The sequence below is a fragment of the Triticum urartu genome, chromosome 7A (assembly GCF_056163025.1).
Source record: "Triticum urartu cultivar PI428250 chromosome 7A, HENAU_Tu73, whole genome shotgun sequence".
NCBI classification, from domain to species: Eukaryota; Viridiplantae; Streptophyta; class Magnoliopsida; order Poales; family Poaceae; genus Triticum; species Triticum urartu.
The window spans coordinates 647,570,530-647,592,350 of record NC_141879.1 but is presented as its reverse complement, the minus strand read 5'-3'; positions in this window follow the sequence as shown (position 1 = coordinate 647,592,350).

The window sequence follows — 21,821 nt, the reverse complement described above, 5'->3', positions numbered from 1 at the left end:
TTCTCGTTCATGAAACACTATCATATCATATTTACCGTTAGAATCTTTTCTGAAACATGTAGGGGACCGGTGGCTCGACTCCTGCTCCGTCGACCCCAGTCACTCCGATCTGGTAGAGTGGTGGTGGTCGCGATGACGGTTTTGGCGGAGGTGGTGGTGGTGGTTTTGGCGGAGGTGGTGCTTTTGACGGAGGTGGTGGTGGTTATGGCGGAGGTGGTGCTTTTGGCGGGGGTGCTCTTGATGATTCCGTGCATGTGGCCATCGTGCCATACCTTTCATATTCCTACTTTTATCATGTTTCATGTCTTGCACTACTTTTATGTTCATGAACTTCCATCGGTGATGATCTTTAGATGATGTGATGAACTTGAGTATGTTTAGATGAACTTGAGTATGTTCACATGATGAATTGTCATATTTCTGCATAATTTCATATTGTTCTGTTTTGAAATGCTGTCAAATGATTTGGAAAAGAGAAAACAGGGAAAATAAAAAAAAACAAAAAAAAACTATGCCTACGGCAAAGCCGTCGACATATATACGCCCAGGAGTTACCAGGGCTTGCCACGTGGCAAACTATGCTGACGGCTTTGCCGTAGGCATAGCCCTGCTGCCAGGAGAAACCAGGAGCTGCCACGTGGCAGACATATGCCTACAGCAAAGCCGTCGGCATAGATTTCCATCTATGCCGACGGCTTTGCCGTAGGCATAGCCCTGCCGCCAGGAGAAGCCGGGGGACGACACCTGGCGCAGGTATGCCGACGGCTAGGTCGTCGGCATAGATTTCCATCTATGCCGACGGAGCCGTCGGCATACCTGCGCCACGTGTCGTCTCCTGAATCGCGCCGTTGACGACGCCGTCCATTGCCGTCAGACGGAAAACAACGCCGACAGCTAAGCTATGCCGACAGCTATACCACGGCCGTCGGCATATGGACCTATGCCGACGGCTATACTACGCCGACGGTCTGACACATCTACGCTGACATGATCTACGCCGACGGGGCTATGCCGACGGCGGCCGTAGGCATAGATCTATGCCGACGGCAAAGGACCTATGCCGACGGCCCTGGGCCGTAGGCATATCCCGCGAGTCCCGTAGTGCATGTGTTGTCACGCACCTAAGTGAGAGGTGGGAGGACCCTTTAGTCTAAATATTCTATACCTAAGGGTCTAAATGAAAGATTAGGCGTTGCATCGAAGGCATTCTACCAAAAAATGCCTTCTAAACGCCATCGGCGCTTTTGCCAAGCCCCCCCCCCAAATAGTAAGCGATATTGAGGCAGTTTGACATGTGCCGGGAAATGCAGGGAGCTTCGGACACGACATTTAGCCCTATACTATAGCTGACCACTTGGGTACACCAATATGCTGGTATGAAATTCCTTGCATGAAGATATGAGTAGACAAACTAATTTGTAGCTCACTGTAGCATGGTAGGTCCGATGAAAATCCATCGAGTGATTGAGTCGTATCGATCCATATACAAAGAATGCAATACCTTAAATTTTCCATCCTTATTTGGTAGTGTCCAATGCATGTTGTTTGATATAGTTCTGTGATGTGTTATGATGCATATGCATTTGCCTACTTCTTGAGAATGTATACAATGTTTTATCTTTCATATCCTTAGGTCTCTGGATCTAGATTACATCGAATTTCCTTCACTGCATAATATTGTACATCTAGCCAAGATAATAATATTAGATTGATATAGTTTTTACGTGGGGTTGGGGTTGAGATTTGGTTTTTTTAACCAATCGAGTTGCACGCAAGTCTATGCAACTGCTCAAGTGCCAAAGAATCAATGCTCACATGTTTATCGATTCTATAAAACGAAGTTTCTCGGCCTATATAGAAATAAATCATGAATGAGTAGCTCAATATTTGGCAAGCCACTGACAAAATATGTGGAATAACTCTCCGCACCTAATATTGTACATGATCACTTCATCGATCGCATCAAATCCATCACCTTTATTATTCAAGTTCAACTACCATCCATGTATATTTATAAGCTCCCCTTCCCATCCTGATGACTACTTGAGATATCAATTCCCTAGTATTGGAATGGAATAACTAACGATGATAGATTTTTCTTGTTCTCCTCTTTCACTTTTTTGCTCACCGGCTCAACAGCCTAGCCCCTGGGCGGGAGTGAGATGCATCAGGAGAGAGGTAGCAACACAAAGGATGGGCATCAGGAGAGAGGTACGCCGGTAGTTGGAATCAGCGGCTCTTGGTGCTGCGAGCCAGCGTGGACACGGCTCCCGATCCTCGGCCAGGCCTTGATGACCAGTACTTTCCAGCGATGCACATGTACTTAACTTCAGCCGATTCCTTCCGGCTGCGCGCACGTAAGAAGTTCATTTCAGCCGATTCCTTCCAGCCGGTCGAGCGGAGAACCAGACGTATACGACGAGATGCACTAGTAGAGCTAGCAACCTGAGGGATTCCACCGGCTGCACAGCGTAAAACTAGTGAATCCCTGGATCAGTTCTGTAGGAAAACACTCACGGGATCAGGAAGCAAAGGTGAGCTGGGTTTGGAGATAAGAAAATGGTGCAGCTCACTATCTAGCAAGAGAGGGAATTTGTGTTGACGACAGTGTGGTTTGGGACAGTGCTCCCGCAGATTTTGTTCTTCAGATTCTTTCCTCAGAAATCTCTGAGAACTTTGTTTATGTTGGAACCGCTCTCTTTCTCTCACTCGCACAAACGAAAATGAAAGAAAAAGCACACAATTTTTCCGGCGCACAAACGTCTCCGCCGCACGAACGGCTTCACTTTACTAGGTACATACCCAGGCGTGGTAACACACCGCAGCCTAACCAGAGGAGCTCTCTCACAGCCGACCGGACGCATACCACGGTTCCGGCAGAGACTACCTCATCTCTGGCTCCTAGGCTCGGCTCATACCGGCGCATCTTGATCAATACATAAAAAGGCTTTTTATATCCGGACGCACACACACTTAGCTAGCTACCACGTCTAAGGTCACCACGCACGCACGCATGCACTGGCTCTCCTACATGCACGTACGGGTTGGCCAAGCTAACACACTCTTGACTTGATCTTCTCCTAGACAGACTCCAGGATCTAACCGACTCACCAGACATGCAGCTAGCTAACTTGGCCGACTCGCCCGTCACGGCGATCGACGCAGCCATGCACCGGGGCCTTGCTCGACGCGCACACACATGCGTGGCTTAGGTCTAACATTCCCTCCCTAAGTCACGACCTCACCGCGCGGCTTGCGAGCAGGAGCCCCAACTCGTTGTCGACGTCTTGAACGCGTCCGCTCGTCGCTGTGGTGTGTCGCATGTCGTCATCGTCATCACGCCCGCGGACTCGACCTTGCACGCTGGCCCGGGTCACCGCCGTGCCTGCTGCACGTCCGCGGCCTCCTCGGCGCGCCACCGTGGCTCACCGTGCCGCGTCCCTCATGGTCGACATTCCCGGCCGCTGCGCCACGGCCGCCGCGGCCTCCATGCCGCCGTGCAGCGCCTTCACGGCCTCCACGCTCGCCGCACGTATGGCATCATTGCCCGCCGCCTCCGCCACATGCCATGACAGTCGCAGCGCCGCCTACCTTCATGGGCCGACACACGGCCCGCCATCGTGCAGCCGCCGGCGAACGTCGTCACCACCGGCATGGCGAACTCCGCCCAAGACAAACGCCTCCACCGCACGAACAGCTTCACTTTACTAGACACATACCCGGACGCGGCAACACACCGCAGCCTAACCAGAGGAGCTCTCTCACAGCCAACCGGGCGCATACCACGGTCCCGGCGGAGACTACCGCATCTCTGGCTCCTAGGCTCGGCTCATACCGGCGCATCTTTTTTTGAGCATAAGTACAGACACAAGCGCTCATATACACGCGCATACACTCACCCATATGAACGCACACACGCACACCCTACCCCTATGAGCACCTTCGAGAGACTGAGCCGGCATATCATTTTAAGATTTACGAAGTAACCATAGGCACCTCGTTGTCGACGGAAACGTCTCCTCCCACTGAAAGCGCATCGCCGGAAATTTTGAAATAAATCCAGAAATACCAGCGCATCTTGATCAATACATGAAAAGGTTTTTATATCCGAACGCACACACACCTAGCTAGCTACCACGTCTAAGGTCACCACGCACGCACTCATGACGCGGCCACCACCGGCCACTAACTCAACTAACCCACGCACGCATGCACTGGCTGTCCTACATGCACGTACGGGTTGGCCAAGCTAACAAACTCTTGACTTGATCTTCTCCTAGACCGACTCCAGGATCTAACCGACTCACCAGACATGCAGCTAGCTAACTTGGCCGACTCGCCCGTCACGGCGATCGACGCAGCCATGCACCGGGGCCTTGCTCGACGCGCACACACATGCGTGGCTTAGGTCTAACAGTTTAAATATAAAGATCTTAGTTTCCCTCAAAAAATAAGTTTAGAACTTACCTAATCCTATACTACCCAGTTATCGTACGAGTCCAAGCCAGACAAGCCAGTCATGGTTAATTCCAACATCCCTCCCGGGTCACTGCCGGCACCAGCTGATCTCTTTCACACGTCTCCACGCCAAAGAGCGGCACTCTCTTTAACTCTGTGGTGCTGGAAGAAGAAGCAACTGTTACCCCCCTCCCTCCCTTCCCTCCCTTACTGTCGTTGGGCCACGCTGACGGGCAAAGCTCGCTGGCACCGGTGGTGGCGGGGCTCCTTCACTTCGCGCTTGGGGCGGTTAGCGCACGCCAACGGCATCCGGCGGTGCATCACGTTGGTGAGGGGCACGGTGGCGCGGCGGTGGGCTCTGGCAGCGGGGTTGCCAGGGCCTGGTGACGGCGCGGTGGGCTTCATGGGGAGGACTTGCGCCCGTGGCTGCAGTAGCAGCCTAGTCTGGGCTCAGCCAGATCTAGCAGGCGCGGCAGCGTCTGCTGCGGCGGGAAGCGCGGTTGACGTCCTTGCGTGCATGTTCTGGCGCGGCTCGCATCACCTCTTCTTCTTATCTCCAGGGCGGATCTCGGCCACTCGAGCACCTCTTCTGCTTATCTTCGGGAGCGGATCTCGGCCACTCCGGCGCCCTCGTCGTTGGGCGGACGGTCGGGGCGTGCTCCTCGCGCCCCTGTCCTGGCGGCCGTGGTTGGGCGTTGCAGGCGGTGATGTAGGGGAGGTAGGCAGGAGGAGTGGTTGGTGAGGCCATCCGTCACGCGGGGGTGCCGGTTCGAGGTTTGCGCCGCTCCTCCTCCTCACCCTTTCCCCGACCTTGTGCCCCCGGCCAGTTTCAGTCCTGGCACGGTGGCGACGTGCCCGTCGTTGGCGGCTCCGGTTGTCTAGGGGTCTGCTGACTGGTGGAGGCCCATCCCTTTCGATGGCCGATGAGGTGTCAGGATGCAGGGCTGCGGCTCTATGGTGGGAGTTGCGGTGTTTGTGGGCGATTCTCACAGCTCGGGGGCGAGCCTAGCAACCTTGGTCGTGTGGGCGGCAGGGTGGCTTGGGCTCGGTGGTGCATGGTCGTGGTGCGGCAGGTCTATCGTGACTTGTTGCCCTATGTAAGGAGGTGGAGCGTGTGTGTCGGGGAGAATTCCCTGTATGGCGATGGTCAGACCGACGGTGGCGATGCCCGCGAGTGTCATCCTCTTCCTGAAGACGCCATCTCGGCTGCTCCTTGTCCTTCGTTTGCTCCCGTAGAAAATCTTGATCCTTTGGATCGGGCGGTAGTGGCGCTCTGGCGTCGTGCCTTTCCTGAAGGCATCATCTTGGAGCTCATGTGCGTCGGCGGTCAACTTGTGTCCTCGAAGTGGCTAGTTCATGGTTGAGGGCTCTGTCTCCCCCGTAGTGATGCTTGTTGTTCATCCTTTGGTCGCTTGGGGTTGATGTTGTTGATCTTTCGTGCCCTTATATCTTGTTTTGGGTGTGTGCGTTGTGGATTGGTGTTGTATGGTTCGCATGTTTGTGATTCGTTGCTTTATATATTAAAGCGAGGCGAAAGCCTTTTCAGTAACATTATAACCTGACATGTGTTGTCACGCACATCTATATCTGTTTTATTCCCTCTCTTCATATTCCAAGTATATCTCTAGATTAGATAGAGTTGGTTAGAGGTTTTTTGTCTGTTTAAACTTCTATCTTTTCTTCTGTTTCTCTGATACTATTGTGTAAATACCTACAAGAGGGTTCCTCTCGTACAATCAATATAAGACCACGCGGACTCTCCTCGGAGGGCTAAGATGCTTCACAGTCGTTTACATGGTATACAAAGCCCCTCTCTTCCATCATATATAGCAAACCTCTTCCCATGGTGTCATCCTCCTCCGCAACCATCTTTAGCCTCAACTCCCAAGTATCCGAAAAACAAACCAACTACATCATATGGCTCTTAACAAATGGATCTACGATAAAGTAGTGCAAGACAACTAATCTAAGAGGATAATATATCAAAGTGGATTGCATATAGCAATAAATAGATAAATTCAGAGTATATTATGGTGCAAAATCGAGTTGAGAAAATCATCACAGATGAAGATACATTACCACAAACAGCTTGCGTGCAGACATGCAAACTGCTAGCTGCAATCCTAGGTATAGAACGACTTGGTCACGCCCAGTGGTGTCGACCAGGGCCAAATAGGTAGTCCGTACAGCCGAAGGCCTCAGCGACGCGTCCAGTGGCAGGCCTCCGCGGTGCCTCCGGCCACGGGGATCTGCGGCGGGTGGTGGGCAGCGGGTGGTGGCCGACGCGTCCAGCAGCGGTGGTCGAGGACGAACCTGCAGGGAGACCAGCAGGGGACTTCGGCTCGTCAACCAGCACGCCTCTAGTGGCGGTGCTGGTGAGCACGGGCAGCAACGCCGGTCCTGCATCCCGGCCGGCAGCGGCGGAGCTCCCTATAGGTGATGAGGACACTTTAGTTTTTTTAATTCTTTTTTCTCATTCACGAAACTGTCTAAGGCCCAGTTCTTTTGCCGGAATCTGGGGATTCTCCCAGCATCCGATCCCTACCCAGCTTTTCCTAGAATCTTAATCCCCATTTGTTTTATAATCCTGTCTAATTAGACCCTAACTAGGTAGAATTGTAAAATAAATGGAGCTCAAAGATTCTGTGAGAAGCTGGTAGGGGTCGGAATGTAGGAGAATCCTCAAATTCTGGCAAAAGAACTGAGCCTAAATGAAAGACTGCGTCACATAGGAGGCATTCTACCCAAAAAAAATGCCTTCTAAGCCATCTCAAGGTGGACAGCAAACCATCCGCATCCGTCCGAACTGTCGAAGCCATCCAACGTGAGTCTATATCGGTCCACGAGTCGGTCCAAACGCGTCTCCATTGTAGGACTCTGATATCCCCAGCCCACCCAAAACCCTTCTCAGACCCCGTGTCTCCATTGTTTCCATTTCCTCTTCTTCCTTCTTTCTCTTTTGCCTCCCCCGCCGCTCCACCACCCCGGCTGCCAAGCCACACCCTTGCCGGAAATCTATGTCTCCGTCACCTCCAGCGCTCCACCCTGCTTCTCCTTCATCGCCGTTCAACCGTCCAACCCCCCCTCCCCCCGCACGCTGCCAGCTACTGTCTGTTACTATACTCACCATGGTCAGCAACTGTTTGATGAATTGCCGGAGCTAAAAAAGTTTCCCTTCTTCTTTCTAGCAATGGATTCCCATTTGCCGTACATATACGAGCAATATGTTGAGTCGTATGACGGCTTGTCGTATGAGGACGGGTACTCCAACGAGACCACAATAATGCATGTGGCGGTGACGCGGAGCGTGCGGAGGAGCATGTTCTCAACTTCAAGGGCTCGATTAAGGGTCATCGAGTACTCTAACCGTAACAGAGTGCGCGGCCACTTGACATTGACGGTTGACTACTTTGCACTTGATGCACTCTTTGTTGACCATTTTGCTGACGTTTTTGGATGCACAAGACTGTCTTCGATCATTTCTACCATGGCGTTCGGTCCTATGATGACTACTTCATCCTATAGAAGGACGTCGTGGGAACGATTGTCTTCTCTGGTTACAATACCAGAAGTGCACGGCCGCACTCCAGATGCTTGCATATGGCACGGCCACTGATTTGTGGGACAAGTACCTACAAATGTCTGAGAGCACATGCGGAGATGCCATGGTCAGGTTTGCAACTGAAGTGGTCGAGGTGTTCAGACCTTAGAACCTAAGAGAACCAATTGTGGAAGACACACAGAGGCTCTTCGCAATCTCAGAAGCAAGAGGGTAGCTAGATTTGCTTGGATCTCTTGACTGCATGCATGGGAAAAATGGAAGAACTGCCCGAAGGCTTTACAAGGGCAATATCAGGGTCCTGTTAAGAAGTCCACCATAATTCTTGAAGCAGTTGCATCATAAGATCTTTGGATTTGGCACACTTTTCTTTGGCATGCCCGGGTCTCACAATGACATCAATGTGCTGCAGTGATCACCATTATTTCTGAGGCTGACTAAAGGAAAAGCTCCCCTTGCCCCTATATTGCCAATGGACACGAGTACAACAGGGCTACTATCTTGTTGACGGTGTCTATCCTCCGTGGGCTACCTTTGTCAGCACCATCTCTAACCTAGTTGGCAAGAAAAAGGCTCACTTCGCCCAAAGACAAGAAGCGGTAGAAAGGATGTCGAGAGGGCATTTGGAATTCTGCAGACCCGTTTTGCAGTTGTTAGTGGACCTGCTAAACAATGGGGTCCAGAGACCTTGTGGGAGGTGATGACATATTGTGTGATCATGCACAACATGATCGTCAAGGATGAGGGTGATGATACTGCCGCAGCTCTTGAATTTAAGAATATGGGCGATCATATCCAACTTCCAGACTAGAATCCGACCACATTTGAAGAGTTTATTAGAATGCATCAACAAATTCGGCATCGACCAACTCACGAGAAGCCGAAGGAAGATCTGATTGAGCATCAGTAGGCGGTCAAAGGGAAAAACAATGTTGGATGTAATATTTGAACTTTTTTAAATTTGAATTGTTGCTGCATGCGGCTATTTGAACGTCTTTACAATTTGTATGCGACTATTTGATCATGTGGGCTTGAAAGAAAAGAAGAAACCCGGATGTATGCGGCTACGATTTGATGACGGTCTCCCGCATCCGTATCCGCGGAATGCCCCCCCCCCCCCCCCCTGTCCGCAGACGGATGCAGAAGGAAAGTTGTATGTTGCCATTGAAGATGCCCTAAATGCTACTAAGTGCTTAACGCCCCCAATAGTAAGCGATATTGAGGCGTTTTGACATGTGCCGGGAAATGCAGGGTGCTTTGGAGGCATTTCATTAAAATGCCCACATAAGCACCATCTTTTGAGGCAATACTCATAATTGCCTTCTCTTATGCAGGTTATCTATAGATGTATGGGTATGCTCCGTTTATGGTCGTCTCTGCAACATGTGGAGTATCGAGACCTGTTTACGGAGGTGTGTACACGATTGGAGGCCATGTCGAGGGATACTTTTACCCGACATGGATGGCCAATGATCTTCGGATTGGTCCTCCTACGTTTTAGGCGTTATACAGACTCTTCTTGATTAAGTGTGTTCTGCCTTTTTTTGTTTTTTGGAATGTGGACTTGGTTATGGTTGTGTGTATCTCAGTTATGCAGAGGCCGAGTGTAATGCTTAAGTACTTTAAGTAATAAAGTGCCTTTTATCGAAAATACTAAAGAATTTGAGGCAATTTACCAATATGCCACCATAAAAAACCTATGATTGTTAACCTTGTCGTAGTGGGGAGAGAGGCGACATGCCCCAATGTTGTCTCGCCATAGAATAAGAGGCATGCCCCAATGTTTACAAGGTCAATATAAACCAATCTTTACCTATAATAACAAAGCAAATTGGGTTTCTTTCGTCCGTCATGGCATTTTTCAGAAAAGTCCCTCTATTTCAGAGAATTCAACCCGCAGTTCTGTTTTAAGTTAAAACGAATCATTATTTTTGTATTTTACACAAAAGTCCCTGTCTTTTCTTGAAATCAACCCGCCGTCCGGATTTAAGTCACACCCAAACCGTTATTTTATATTTTTCGAACCCCCCCTAATGTTTTAGGTAATTCATCCGCGGATCACATTTAAGTCAAACAAATGCTTTTAAAATCATCCATATCTTTTAAACCGTAACTCCGATTTGAACATGTTATATATGAAAATTTGATTAGAAAAATATGTAGAATATGAATATGAGATTATTTTTACCTGTTAAGAATTTATAAATATTATTTTGGAATATATTTGAGTCAACCAAATGATTTTTAAATTATCTGTATCTTTTAAACCGTAACTTCGATTTTAACATATTATATATGAAATTTTATTAGAAAAATGTGTGGAATCTAAATATGATGTTAATTTTACCTGTTAAATATTTTTGAAATATTTTTATGGAAGCAAACTTATAATTTATAGCGCAAGATTCGTTTTTTCATACCGGCGGCGATCCGGATTGCAAATAAACACCCCACTATAACCATACGAAAAAGAAAACATCGATAACTACACATGCATACCTCTAAAAAATGTCACAAGGGAAAAGAACAAATTTCTCATCGCAAGAGTGAGAGAAAGCGAGCGAGCGAGAGAGAGAGAGAGGGAGGGAGAGAGAGGGAGAGGGAGGAGAGAGGGAGAAAGAGACGCCTTAGGATTAACCATACTGAACACACATTTTTTGTTGTTTTGTGTGAACACCGAGGCCATCGCCGGCAAGAGTGAGAAGGAGCATAAGTGGCAACACAAATATGGTGCCTCGCAAAAATAAAGGAGATGGACCTATTGTGGTCTTGAGCGATGGTTGTTAAGTTAAGAGCGTGTGTTATGTTTTTGAAAGTGTGTTATATCGACTAGAGGAGGGTGAATAGGTGATTTTTATGAATTCTTCACTGATGAATTTGCAGGTGAGGAAATTCCTTAGTGAAGAACTACTAGCAGCGGAATAAGTATTCAAAAGTAAACATAACAGAACAGAAAGCGTAAGCACAGGATAACATAGGATGAAGACAAACAGACTGAAGAAATTAAACTGAGGAATATGAGAAAGTCTTCAGTCAAAGTTTTCAAACACAGATATGAACAAGTACTCAACACAGTTATGAGGAAATGAAAGAGTTGAGGAAATAGACCCAGTGAGCTTGGTGAAGACAATGATTTGGTAGACCAGTTCCAACTGATGTCTCAGATGTACATCTGGTTGGAGCGGCTAGGTATATAAACCTGAGGACACACAGTCTCGGACACACAGTCCTCACAGTATTCTCCTTGAGCTAAGGTCACACAGACCTCGCCCAATCGCTCGTGGTAAGTCTTCAGGTGACTTCGGAACCTTCACAAACTTGGTCACTCGGCAATCCACAATTCCTCTTGGATGCTCTAGACCTTGACGCCTAACCGTCTGGAAGAAGCACAGTCTTCAAAGGTAACAAGCTTCGGATCCACGCAGGATCAATCTCTTCAGTGATGCTCAATCACTTGGGGTTTGTAGGTGTTTGGGTTTGGATTTTCCTCACTTGATGATTTTCGCTCAAAGTCCTCGGAGGATGGGATGCTCTCAAATGACAAGTGTCAGTTTCTCTCGGAGCATCCAACCAGCTAGTGGTTGTAGGGGGGGCTATTTATATCCTAGGGAGCAGCCCGACATGATAAGACATAAATGCCCTTCAATGATATGACAGTTAGATGGGTAAATATTTTGGGACAGCTGGCGCATAGCACAGCAACGGTCGGAAATTTGAGTATCAAATTCCTCAGGGCTATCATGTTCCTCACTGTGTAGGCAATCCGCACTGGCGAATTCCTAACTCCTCAGTCAGAAAAAATTCCTCAGAGACCAGAAGAACTTCGTCTCTGTCAGTGAAGAATATGACTGAACTGTATGAGATTTCCAATGGCTTCACTCGAAGGGATTGGTAGGTGTAGGATTTTGAGTTGAGCATCACATGGAAATTTTTCCTTAGAATTTCCTCGACCCCCTTTAACAGTACGGCGTTTCCTATGACTCAAGAAAAGAAAAAATGAAACTACGAAAACAAAAGTCTTCATGCTTCATGTTCCTTGAATGAATACCAGGTCTTCAGGATTGCACCAATTTCTTCACTTTCAAAGTCTTCAGAAATCCAAAGTCTTCAGTTGAAGAACTTCATTTTTAGGGGTCGACTTTCTCTGTAAATATCAAACTCCTCATAGACTTATAGACATGTGTACACTCAGAAACACATTAGTCCCTTAACCTATGTCTTCAATACACCAAAATCACTAAGGGGCACTAGATGCACTTACAATCTCCCCCTTTTTGGTGACTGATGACAATATAGGTTAAGTTTTCAACGGGGATAAACATATGAAGTGTAAATACTGATATTGAGGAATTTGATTGCAAGATATAGATGAACTCCCCCTGAAGATGTGCATGATGAGGAATTTGCTTTTGAAGCATTGCACACTTGAAGAGTAGAATCATGGAGATCTCCCACTATATCTTGTAATTCATACACACATTTGACATATCATAATGAGGAATTTGAAATGCATGATGAAATATGGTGACTGATGTAATTCAGCATGCGTGCATTAACATATATGAGGAATAAGCATGCAGAAAAACACATCAAAAGTATCAGAGCACCATCGCACTACTAGGGAAAAGCTTATAGGCAGACGCTTACTAGTAGCGAGGGTTTATACCCCTCACTACTGCTACTTACTAGTAGCACGGGTTTTAACCCCTCGCTACTACTAAGTTGATAGTAGTGGCGCGGGTTTTTAGCCCTCGCTACTACTAAGCGGTTTCTACTGTGCCCCCCCGAGACATGCCATAGTAGTAGCGAGGTGTATAAACCCACACTACTACTAAGTTGATAGTAGTAGCGCGGTTTTATACCCCTCGCTACTACTAAGTATGAGGTAGGTGAAGTCGACATATCCTCGGCCAAATCCCCATCTCCTCCCCCAAATCCCTCCTCTCTTTCGCTACTCTCTCCTCTCACTTTCCATACAATCTCACATGGACCTCTTGCCCATGAGCCCCTCCTTCTCCGTTGCGCCGAAAGAGGCCGCCGCCTCGCGCCACCGGCGTCTAGGAGCTCGCCGGTCTTCCACCGACGTCTAGGAGGCCGCCGCTCCGCGCCACCACACCAGAGCACCTCACCACCAGTGGCTAGCTCCGCTGCTGCCTCCATCACCTTCCTATCTCCCTCGGTTTTCCTTTTCTCTCTCTCCTTCTGATTTGACTCACCGTCCCATGTCCATGCCCGTGTAGGTCATCGCCATGGACAACCCGGAGCTATCTGGAATGGTCGGGAAGAGGAGCCCCACGCTGCGGCCTGGCTATTCTATAGAAATGGGCCCTCTCCAACAGCCACCGCCGGATCTGGTCTGCCGTTGTCCGTTCATGCCTCCGGCGACGCCAACCGTCGCTAGATCGAATGAATGCTGCCATTGACAACACACACGGGATCGAGATATTTTTTGTTTTTAAAAGTAATAGCAGTAGCGTGGGGTATAAGACCCGCTACAGATAATTAGCAGTAGCGTTGTCTGTAACGCACGCTACAGCTAACCATGTATAGCAGTAGCGTATGTCAACATGCGCTACTGCTACAAGTTAGCTGTGGCACCGTATCAGTAGCGTGGGCACCCGCGCTACTAATACATCCAAAACCCGTGCTGCTGCTACACTTTTCCCTAGTAGTGTCGGGTTTAAGTTTACAACTCGATCCAATAAAGTTTCAGAAGAACGAGAGTTGTAACTTAGCAAAAAATGCCCATATAGACAGACCCGCTTGAAGACTAACTCAAAATTCTCCCCCTTTGTCATTGAATGACCAAAAGGATCGAAAATGAGGACTAACGCCCCTAAAGAATATCAAGTTGATGAAGGAGCGCCAGCGTTGTTGGGGTCGTTTGTCGTGGAAGGGCCTGCTGCAGTGTCGTCCAAGTCTTCATGCTCGTCGGTGTCGCGCGATGAAGAATAGGAGCTGGACACCAAAGGAGGAACCTTGACCTTCTTGTATTTCTTCGGTGGAGGTGCAGACCAGTCAAAATCTTCCTTGAGACCCATTTTCTTGAGATCTTCTTCACCATACAGATGTGATAGAATGGCCCAGGTGCGACCGGAGACTTCATGGAGGTAGTGATGGTTTTTCTTCACTGCATTGTGTGTAGCAGTCATGTTGTGAAGAAATGAACCAAACTGACGCTTAACCCATTTATGGTTTCAATCCACCTTCTGGTGAAGACTAAGCAGAAGCTCACAGTCAGTCATCACACGAGGAGTAGTGGCTTGGGGAGTAGACTTGGGTGCATTGGCAGCAGAGTCATGTGTGGCAGAGTCATCATTAGTGGAATAAGATGCAGCTTTGCGAAACTGGCCATCCAATGGACGAATGCCTTCATTAATGACAACAGGAGCCTTGCCTTTTTCATCAGTTGAAGCAAAAGCCTGCTTGAGGACTTCAATCGGGGCAGATAGCTAAGTTGATTCTGAAAATCAGCCTTGTAGTTGAGTGAAGACCTTGTTCTGAGGAATCTCATAATCCAAGGTGCATAAGGTTTCAGCTCAAACGGAGAAAGTGCAGCATTTGCCAGAGTCCTCATGAAGAAATCGTGATAGTTGATAGGAATGCTATGTATGATGTTGAATAGTAGATTCTTCATGATGCCAACTATTTCCTCATCAGATGAGTCATTACCTTTGATGGGACTCATTGTCCTTGTCAGAATGCGATAGACAGTCCGAGGCACATATAATAATTCCTTCATGAGGAATTTGGTTCGTGGGGCCTGACCTGGCTTCAAAGGCTTCATCAGAACTTGCATGTAGTGATTTGTAAGCTCAGGTTCACTATAGATGCAACGAGCAACTTCAAGGGGAGGACTGAGTGGTAAAGCACGAAGCAATTCAGTAGCTAGTGCCATGTAGTGAGTGTTTTCAGACATCTAGTCCAGCACCCATGAATTCACATCTTCAGAATTTCCTGTGATGTGCAGCATCGCATAAAATTGAAGAATGAGTTCTTCATTCCAATCACAGATGTCAGTGCAGAAATTTAACAGTCCAACGTCGTGAAGAACATTGAGGACTGGCATGAAGCATGACAGAGATTCCTTATCCACGTGAGGAATGTGCTCATGGTAGAAGATTTTGTCTTTGTCGAACACCACTGATGAATAGAAATTAGCCCGGCTGGCAGTACAGAAACGCCTTTTCCTAATGCGAGCAGAATCATAGGGGTTGTAGTCTGTGAAGAATACGTGCTCGCCGAAGAAATCATCAGCCTTGAATTTTTGCTTCCTGGAGAATGGATCCTTTGGCTTGGGTAGAGGAGTGTCAGTGAGTTGCATCACAACCTCAGGAATCGCAATCTCAGGTTCTTCAGGCTGAGGAATTTCTGGTTCCTCTTCAGTGGCAGTCTGCGTCTTCAGACGTTCAGCAGCAGCAGTTTCTTCAGCACTAGTGGCTGGAATTTCTTCCTGTACAGACGAAGTGGGGTGAGTTTTTTCAAAGCCCATTTGAACAGATTGTGCAGGGGACTCAGGTATTTGCTGTAAATGTGTGAAAAATGGAGAGTTGGGATTCTCACTTTCCCAAAAGTCATCATTCATCACTTGTGTGGTGCAGCCAATGTCCAAATCTTCATCTTCCATTTCTTCAACGCCAGCCTCTTCAGCTGTGAACTGAGGCATAGGCGAGGAAACAACTGGTGTTGAAGGGATTTGATCCGCTTCAATTTCTTCATCCATCTGCTCTGGCGAAGCAGCAGAAGGATTTTCTTCATCAGATCTGCTAGGGATCACATATTCTTCATGAAAAGGAATAAGGTCCTTTGATGGCATGGTTGAGATCGGAACAACATCAATGGGATTTGCGAACGAACTTGTCATATACTTCATTTTCTTCGGAGCTGAAGAATCTGAAGTAGCTGATGCTTTCTTTTTCTTCACAGCTGCACGCTGTGCAGCCTTGATCTTCTTCACATCTGATGCAGATGGAAGGATCGGAGTTGGTGTAGGCGAAGGAGGAGCAGAGGAATCTGGTTGATTTTCTTCAGGCACAACTGATGCAGTTGCCCTGACTTCTTCATTTTCTTCAGGCGCACCACTGGTGGATACCCTGGCAATTTCTTCAGCGGCTGGAATGTAGTCATCAGCCCTGGAACTCGCATTTTCTTCAGCAGTCTGAAAGTCATCAGCGGTGCTGGCATGTTCTTCAGTTGGCTGAGCATATGCTTCAGCCTGAGGAATTTCCTGTTGCGTTGGGGCTGCAATATTTGAGGTGAAATTATCAGCAAGTCTCACAAAACGAACCTTGTCTCCAAGCCAATCAGCGCGGTATGCGTCAAATTCATCACCGAGTTTCTTGATCTCAGTTTGAATGGTGAAAAGTTTTTCAGTTGTCATAGAGACAACGTTTTTCTTCAGATAGCGCTCCTTCTAGTACTGCGCTTTCTTGATTTGCCTGGCCTTCTCAAACTTCAATTTTTCTTCTTGGATGAAATGGGTCAGCATGTGACTTTGGCCAGGAGTCAACTTGAAATCACGCATAGGAGTGTTTAGGTCCTTGTGCCAGAGATCAATATAGTCGAGGATCAACCTTGAATCCAAAAGCAGTGGCACATTTGTGCCTTTGGCTCTAGTGGCCTGACTTGCCTATCTCTGATGATCTCAGCAAGTTCTGCATCATCAGCTTCGTCTTCTTCAGACAACACTTGGAAGGCGACCTGCTTCTTCTGAGGACTAGGGCGAGGACCTCGTCCAGCAGTGGCCTTTGTCTTCAACAGAGAGGGTCCCGTTGAAGAATTGGGTGCAGCTGAGGAACTAGTTGAAGCTCCTGAGCCAATAGAGATGCCTGTAGTCCTTTGGCACGTGGCAAGATGCACAGGTGCAGAGGACTTTGTCGGAGCAGCTGACGACTTTGGAGGAGCTGAGGATTTTGGAGGAGCAGGAACAACATGAGGAATTGGCCTTGAGGGCTTTGAAGATTCTGGCCGTGGGGGCATTGCTGAGGAATTGGCCTTGAGGGCACTGAAGGTGAAGCACTTGGCTTATGTGGAGGCTTCTTTGCCATAGATTTCTTCGGCGTGACAGAGGCCTCGGTGGCAGCAACAGTAGCAGAGTCTTCATTGAATTTCCTCACTGCTTCTTTTGCTTGTTTGGCCAACTTGCCCTGACGCTTGTCCCATTCTTCAGGAAAGTCCTCACCGCGCTTGACGCTGGTGGGATCCGCTTCTTGGCCAGGTGCCAATGGAGGTCTTGAGGATGGAGGGGCAACAGCGAATTTCTTCATGTATTTGGGAGTAACATATCTGTACTCCCTCCACTCTCTAGCCCATCTCCTCTCTATCTTCTGAATGCGCACCTTGCGCTGATTTTTATCTTCCTCAGGAGGTGTGCAGTACCCAACATAGATGTCATCAGGGATTTCAAACGCTATGTTGACCTCTCGCTTCTTTCCTCCTTTCTGTGGCTTCTTACCGTCAGCCATTTTCTTCAGTTGAGGAATTTGAACAATCGAATTCTCTGAATAAGTATGCATTTTTCCTTCGAGGAACGCTGCAAATGAGTTAAGTTGATGAGAACCTAGTGATTTAGCAGCGGACATGAGTACCTGTGAACAGAGTATAGTTGCGAGGAATTTGGAGAGGTCATATGCGTTCTCAGAAGGTTTTGTAAAAAGAACAAGTTTGAGGAATTTGACCAGATGAGTCATGAAGAATTTCACTGAGCGTTCTTAGTCTTAGGTTCCAGAGTTGTACAGATCAGAAATCCGCACAATTGTGGAATCTTGAAGAGAAATTTGCAGCTTAGAGAAATGAATCAAGAACAGATGACATGTGAGGTGTTTTAGTGTGTGAAGATATGAAGAAAAACACCTTTGAGGATTTTATAAAAATCATTTGAATCAACGAGGGCAGTAAAAGTAACTTTTAATTACCCTGGACGAAGAACACGACGAACTGGAATGTGGAGATGTGAAGTTCGTCAGTGCAGATCTTCCACGCCCTAACTTGGCGGAGGAAGACGGCTACGGCGGTGGCGGAGTGAAGATTTCCGCGGTCGGCGCGAGTACGACGGCGACGAGGTCGAGGCAGTGAAGCTCTTCCTCACCGGTGACGATGATGTAGCAGCGGCGCTAGGGTTTGAGAAGATCGAGCTGGAGAAGGAGGTCGAGCTGAGTAAAGGAAGTGAGGAAGGGGAGAGGGGGTATTTATAGCCACGGTGAAAAACTATTCGCCCGAAGAATTTGGACGAACGTTCCCCTGACCCTTCTCATTCGCATGACATGTGTCACCCACATACCGAGAAAGTGGAGATCGTGTTAGATCGTGGGTGAATAGATAAGTATATCATGGGATGCAGAACGATTTGAGCAGCAAAGCCGAAAATTTGGATAAGATAAGTTTTAACGTTCCGTTCGCAAATTCTTCAGCTGATAAGGACACAATGAAGATTTTGAAAGAGTTTCAAATAGAATGCACATGAAGAATTTGTGAATAGATTGAGTTGAGTTTAGCATAGAGGGGGAAGGGATCGATCACATTCACTTAGCAGAAAAACCAACTTGAAGAATTAGCAATAAGTGAATGTTGTAGAGGACATAAACTCATATATATATATATATAGTGTTACTATTCATCATCTAGGGTGCATAATAAGTTATTCTTCATCCGAGGTAATCTTATGATCGCTTTCTAAATAAATTATGTTTAGAATATAAATAATTACATGCATATTGATTCAATATGTAAAATTTGGTATAAAATAAAAATAAAAATATAGGTTATAAGACCAGAAAAATCACATTTTATGTATGTTTTACACTGTGTTTTACATTCGTAATTTTACGTAACATAAAATATTTTTTACGGTGAGTACATATTTTTTTACGTTCTCTTTTTATGTATGAAATAAGATAAAATTTACGAAACGTAAAAATACGGCGAATTGATGTCAAAATAGAGAGGGGGTGAAGAATAAATATTCCTCACCCAGGGTGGTGAATAGCGTGACCCTCTCTCTCTCTCTATATATATATATAGCCAATGAAGAAAAATGACAGAAACAGTGAAGACAATGCAAAGTTGAAGAATATGAACAACTGAGGAATTTCAACTTTTGGTGGTGACGAGAACCACCGTATACGAATGATGATTTCAGACACCGCATACAATTGTCGTAGGGTTCTGAGAATCACATTCTTCATTAATTTCTTCACACTTAGAGCAAGCTTCAAAATATCGGATATCGGGTTCGTATCAGTTTGGCTTCGACATATCGGATGTCGGATATCGGGTGATATATTGGACGATATGTAGATATATCAAAGAAAACATGTCTAGTTTTTTTCATTATTCTTGTTCAGAACATGTACTTTTAGTAAAACAAAATGTATGATGTCTGTGCTTCAACATAACACGTTTAGATTCCTAGTTTATTAACTTGTTGATTAAGAAACTATTAAGGAAAGATTCGCAAAATTCTTACTCTATGATTAAAAAATACGATATGTATGCATTTGTACGAAACATTGTGCATAACTTTGATAATATATGCTGAAGTTGCAAGTGCATAGTCTTATTTCACTGTTATTTAATAATGAACTATTGTTATCTACGTATCGTGCTATATGGGTGGACATATCGGGCTAGATATCGGCCATATCGGTTGATATTTTGGTCCATATCGGGTGATATGTTTGAAAATGATATTTACAAAATGATATGTTATGTATATATCAGTAGAGCCCCAAAAGTGCTATATCGGCCTTTATATCGGTTATATCGGCCTTGATTTAAAAGCTTGACTTAGAGTGTTATTCTTCATTGATTGACGAAAAACGTTTCTTCATGTGTTGCACATCTAAGTCATCAATTTTGCATAAGTGTTAGGATGAGTGTCCTTTTCAGAGAACATTCGAAGATTCTAAGATATTTAGCTCACACCGCAACTTGCTAAATCTCTTCTCATCCAAGGGATTTGTGAAGATATCGGCTAGTTGTTCTTCAGTCTTCACATGCTCAATAGAAATGTCGCCCTTCAACACATGATCACGAAGAAAATGATGATGAATCTGAATGTGCTTTGTCTTCGAGTGCCGAACTGGGTTGTGAGCAATCTTGATGGCACTCTCGTTGTCACAGAAGAGAGGCACATTCTTCATGTTGACGCCGTAGTCCTTGAGAGTTTGCTTCATCCATAGCAATTGAGCACAGCAAGAACCAGCGGCAATGTACTCAGCTTCAGCAGTAGATAGTGATACACAGTTCTGTTTCTTCAAGGACCAACAGACCAAAGATCGTCTGAGGAAATGACATGTACCAGATGTTGACTTGCGGTCCACACGATCACCAGCATAGTCAGAGTCAGAATATCCGATGAGATCAAAAGCCGAGCCCTTGGGGTACCATAATCCAAGTGTTGGTGTGTGAGCTAGATATCGAAGAATATGCTTCACAGCCTTATGGTGTGATTCCTTCGATGTAGCTTGAAATCAGGCACACATGCAAACACTAAGCATTATATCTAGCCTAGATGCACATAAGTACAATAAAGAACCAATCATGGAGCGGTATACCTTATGATCGAAGTCAATACCATTTTCATCAGTGCACAGATGGCCATTTGTGGGCATAGGAATTTTGACGCCTTTGCAATCTTGCATGCCGAACTTCCTCAGTACATCCTTGAGGTATTTCTCCTGAGATATGAATATGCCATTGCGTTGTTGATGAATTTGAAGACCTAAGAAGAATTTCAACTCTCCCATCATAGACATTTGATATTCTTCACTCATCATATAGGCAAATTCATCACTATAACGTTGGTTAGTACAACCAAAGATAATATCATCAACATATATTTGGCACACAAATAATTCACCATCATAAGATTTAGTGAAAAGAGTAGGGTCGAGTGAACCGGGTTTGAAGCCTTTCTTCATAAGGAATTTCTTCAAAGTATCATACCACGCCCGTGGGGCCTGCTTGAGGCCATAGAGGGCTGTAAGGGCATATTTATCCCTAAGGTGTTTTGGTGATTGATGACAATGCTTTTGCGGACTAACCGTGTGTCTTGAGTTTCCCAGACATTTCATCGCTAGGCACAAGACGGTTTGGTGTCCCTCGAAGACTATTGAAGATGGTGTTTTTCTATGTTTATTTTTGGTGGATTTGAGTCGTAGGAAAGCCGTACTATTAAGAGGGGGTCCGCGTCGGAAAGGTTTGGGTGGAATCATCACGTACACGTTTTCTTCCTTGTCCCCTCCTTTCCCCTGCACTTTGGAGCATCGTCCGTTTTGTCCTCTTTGCCTTGTCCTGGCTGCTGTTGATGGGCTTGCGGTAGTACTGCTCCCTGGAGAGCGGTAGTACCGCAGGCACCCACAGTAGTACCATACTACGGCGCGGTAGTACCGCAGGTGCCCACGGTAGTACCGCTCCTCTGGAGACGTAGTACCGTGGCCCCCAGGCCAAGTACCGCTCCATCGCGGTAGTAGGGGCGGATGTAATTTTTTACCCCCGCGGCACCGTGGTAGTACCGAATCCCTTGCGCGGTAGTACCGTGCGCAGCCTGGCTCAGCTGCCAAGCGTTAGTACCACTCCTCTGCGGTAGTACCGTGTCGGATTTTTGCTTCGTCCGTTTTCCAGGCTAGGGGTTTCCTGCCTTGCGGTAGGACCACAAGATGGAGTGGTAGTATCGCGCCTGCGGCAGTACCGTCCTCAGCCCTTGTGCTACAGGTCTGCCCTAGCTACTACTGCTGTTGTGGTAGTACCGCGGTTCCTCACGGTAGTACCGCATGGCCTTGCGGTAGTACCGCTTGTTAGGAGC